At 43.3% G+C, this 4,416-nt stretch overlaps 1 protein-coding gene and 1 long non-coding RNA gene across 4 annotated transcripts in view; one reads left to right on the forward strand and one right to left on the reverse strand.

The window, feature by feature from the left end:
* Positions 1–4,416, reverse strand: part of St6galnac5 (ST6 (alpha-N-acetyl-neuraminyl-2,3-beta-galactosyl-1,3)-N-acetylgalactosaminide alpha-2,6-sialyltransferase 5) — a 162,326-nt gene that overhangs the window by 86,048 nt on the left and 71,862 nt on the right. The window lies entirely within an intron of this gene.
* Gm46830 overlaps positions 1–4,416 on the forward strand; it is a 95,440-nt gene that overhangs the window by 6,157 nt on the left and 84,867 nt on the right. For all 3 annotated transcript variants that reach the window (XR_003954686.1, XR_003954688.1, XR_003954690.1), the window contains exon 2: positions 1,519–1,694. This is a non-coding gene — a long non-coding RNA (predicted gene, 46830). The remainder of the gene's footprint in view (positions 1–1,518; positions 1,695–4,416) is intronic.

The following is a 4,416-nucleotide window of genomic DNA, read 5'->3' on the forward strand; positions in this document are numbered from 1 at the left end:
GCCTTCTTCCCCTTTCTCTCCGTTGTCACGGCAGCAATGCCTTCTTGCCAGCATCCTCCTCGGCATAGGAACTGGCACTCTTTGGGGAAGTACCCCACGACTACTGTGCTCACTGCAACCTCTCTAACCCCTTACTATGGAGCCTAGAACTCAGCAAGGTTAAGTTAGAGTGAGCGAGGCACTTCCTCAGAGCTAGTAAGTGATGGAGGCAAGATCCAGCCCGACTCTGTTCACCTGGACCACAGAGGTCATGGTGATTCTGCCAGTTTCCCTGGCCAACCACATTCACCTCGTGCCCAGCCTTCATCCTAAGAGGAGTGAGGTGTGAGCCTCAGACCTGGGTCCTAGTTTTCTCTAAGATGATAGGAAAGCCAGGGGCCTTGTTGCTTTTAATTACGTAACGGTTGTGTTGCTTGTGTCAGAATATATAAGTACCACTTACACCCAGTGCTTCCTCTCCTCACACACAACATACATCACAGACCGTGGGAGTCAGCCTGGACCACTTGAACTATTGTTAAAGTTTAAGGAATTTTGAGGCTGTTGTTTAAATGAAGGTGACATTTGCAAAGAAATAAAAAAATATTAGACGTAATGTAAATCGCAATAGAGAAAAGATAATCTTTGTAACTATTTTAGAGCAGTGTAACACCTAGCCTACTCCCATAAACCATCAGCTGTGACTCATCACGTAAGAGCTGGGAGGGTAGAGGTGAAGGCACATGACCAAAAGACACAGAGTTTAAAAGTGAACGTTTGAACATCATAAAGAATAAGTTTGAAAATGTCATTTATACACACAGGAAAACCCCTTTTCACTTAAAAAAAAAAGTTAACTAAAAATGGATCATGGATATGGACAGAAATATATAACTTGCTTGAGAAACCATGTGCTAAGTTGTTGCACATCTAAAACTAGGGTAGGTGCTCTGGGACACGATACTAAGTATAAAAGGACAAAAATAAACTAACTAATGAGTCCTATTTACCAAAGTCAAGAACTCCTGTGGAGTGGAAGAAGCAAGACTCTCCATAGTGGAACACAATATCGGTACAGACTGGGATAGAAAACTTATAAACGGTGTATCTGCAATTTTCTTTAATGCAGAAAATCTAAAGGGATCTTGAAACCCAATGGCAAAAACAACCATCCACTTAGAGAACTGGCAGAAGACAAGGCAAGTCTTCTTGATGGAGGCACATGGGATGGCAAATTAGGGTAAGGACAGATGCCCAGCCTTATTAGCCAGTAAGGACACAGATTAAAACCACAAGAAGATGCCCCTACCAATCACAGAACGACAGAAATAAAAACGTAGGAGCAGCAGACGACTTGGCAAGGGTGCTGATGCACACGGGAAAGGGTGGGGGAGGTTTCTCACAATGATCACATGACCCTGCCAAACACTCTTGGGCGCTTATCCCAGAAAAATGAAAAGTTGCATCTTTCATGCTGATTTTATGGTGACTGTGATCATAATGGTAAAATGTGGAAGTAACTCAAATATCCATTGTCAGGAAAAGGTGAGACAAAGTCTGAGACAGTGATGTGGGCGAGACCTTACCCGCAACACCCCATGTCTGCGTGCAACCATGTGGATGAAGCCTTGGGGAGCTGCCTTGAGTGGATGCAATGGCCGAATTCAACCTGGTTGGACTGGAAGCAGACAGAGCTTCGTAAAGCTCCTCACCAGGTAACTCCGTGTTTGCAGGAAGGATTAATGAAACTAAAGATTTGTCCTGTGTGAGGTGGCAGCATCCCTAAGGAATACAAGAGAGACAGGACACAGGCACTGGAGGAGTGAATAGCCACGCCCACACATTCCTGCTGCTACAGTGTCCAGTGTCATTCACAGGCCAGTTTAGCCAGTCACTTACGCTGCCAGGCAAAAGAAACCTTTCCTTTAAATGACTGATTTCTAGCATTTTACCACAGTCACAAGAAAGAGGTTAAAACTGGGGGCAAATCTCAAAGGTTTCCATGATGCTTGGTTCTGTTTGTTACAGTTTCATTTTCTTGTTGTGACCAAAAAGCAACTTAGGGGAGGGTTTATGTGGCTTATAAGTGCAGGCCAGCCTCTCAGTCATGGAGGGAGGTCATGGAGGCGCCTGGCTTGCTGGCTTCCTCTCTCGCTTGCGTGTAGGCTCACACTTAACTAAATTTCTTAAACAACCCAGAGCCACAAGCTGGGGGTAGTACTGCCCACGGTAGGCTGCCCTGTTCTACTTTAATTAATAACGAGGACTAGTCTGATCAGGGCAATCAATCTCTCGATGGAAATAACAGAGTAACAGAGATAGTGAATATTAAAGATGGAATATTAAATATTAAATATTTAATAAAAATATTAAAGTACATGGTGGCATGAAGAAAAAGTGTGGAAGATAGATACCCCTTCCTGGTGACAGAGGACTTCTGTATCCTTATGGTCACATTGTCTATACACAGAACCACATCCACCACCTCTGTCACTACCATACCACTACCAGCACCAACACTACCACTGATATCACCACTATTGATGCTATGACCATCACCACTATCAACACTATCATCATCACCATCTTCAATGCTATCACCACCCCCACCACCATTCACACTATCACCACCACCATGGTCCCGAGCACCATCAGCACCATCGCAACCGCCACTACAGAAACGAATGCATATAGAATAGTAACAGCTAATTAAAATTCTACAGCTTCCTCTGTAGAGGAAGAACAGGCCAGGTTTCCATTCTGTTAGATAACCATGCTATGTAATTCTTAGCGCTGGGGAAATGCATGGACAGCAGAGCAAACTCTGTATAAATTTTTTTCAATTTCTTATGTATCTGTAATTGCTACAAAATAAAAAGCCAAACAAAACAAGTAAATGAAGAAAACAAACACTTAAAAACTCATCATTTCTAATGGATTGTTCTTTTACTGTTAAGTATGCCATGAAATTATTTGCATTGTCTACATGGTGCGTGTATTAATTAGTCAGCTCAGACTGTTGTAACAAAACCACACAGTGTGCCTTAATCAGCAGCCGTTTGTTTCCACTGTACCGGGTCTGTCTGGGAAGTCCAGGATCAAGAAGACAGTAGCTGCCATTTCTGATGACAACCTCTTCCTGACTGGCAGACAGCCATCTAGTCATTGTACCTTAACAGATTAGAAAAGAGGACAGAAAGGACTGAGGGAGAGAGGGAGAAAGGGAGAGAGGGAGAGAGGGAAAGAGGGAGAGAGGGAGAGAGGGAGAGAGGGAGAGAGGGAGAGAGGGAGAGAGGGAGAGAGGGAGAGAGGGAGAGAGGGAGAGAGGGAGAGAGGAGGAAGGGAGGGAGAGAGAAAACACTCAGGTTTCTTACAAAACACTAATCTTACCATGTGTGCCTTCCTGATTTTGTTAGTTCTATCCACCAATTCCAACATGAACCCTGTTGCGCGCGCGCACACACACACACACACACACACACTTAGGCCACAATAGTGGGGAGATTTAATAGGTCTTCTATTCATGTTCCCCACATCCACATTTAGTAACATCTATATTTAATGATATCTCATCGGTGACTAGAAACTAGACACACAGAATATTTACATAGGAACAAGCAAGGGCTACCAGTCAGGACTGGGTGTATTTCAACTGCTGGTGGCAAAGAGCCGGAAGTTTGCAAAGAAAGTGCAGTGGGCAGGCACTTGCTTCAGTTGCACAGGACTAGCGTGTTCTAGTGCTTTGCCGGGTAGACTGTGGTCAGTACTAATGGGGCACACACGCAGAAACGTCCACACGAGAGAACGATCAATGCTCGAGACTGCTTCCTGTTGCTTGCCCTCCTTAGATCATTACAGACAATGCTCACATTATTCAAATACCGCACTGCACTCATAAATTTGTTCAATAATCATCTTGACCAAAAAAGAAGTAAAATTAAAAACTTAACAAACAAATGTAAACTGACACACAAAATATAAACAGTGAGGCTTTGATTCTAAAGTGTGTCAGGCTGGCGGGCTTAACCTTGTGAAGGCTACACATTTACTTTGAAGAATATCTCAAACCACCAAGCAGAGTTCTAACTTTAGTATTTTGTCTAACTGTTCCCTTATCCTCTATGGTAAGAAGAGTACCAACCAGACTCATATTAAAATCACAACCATTCATTGGGTGAACCCAGGGTCCGGCTTCAGGCATTTGGCTCAGATTTAAAATGAATAATATTTAAGGTGGAAGAGAAAATGAGTATGGACACACACACACACACTTCTGGCACTGATAAGACTTTATCACGAAGAACACTGCACATATTGCTGTTATTTATCAATTATGGGCAATTGATATATAGCTGTATATAAATATACATTTTAAAGACAGCAATTATTGAAACCGCAGGGTCACACTCTGGCTTTGACCCTGTCCTCTTCCTTCAG

Source organism: Mus musculus, chromosome 3 (assembly GCF_000001635.26).
Source record: "Mus musculus strain C57BL/6J chromosome 3, GRCm38.p6 C57BL/6J".
NCBI lineage: Eukaryota > Metazoa > Chordata > Mammalia > Rodentia > Muridae > Mus > Mus musculus.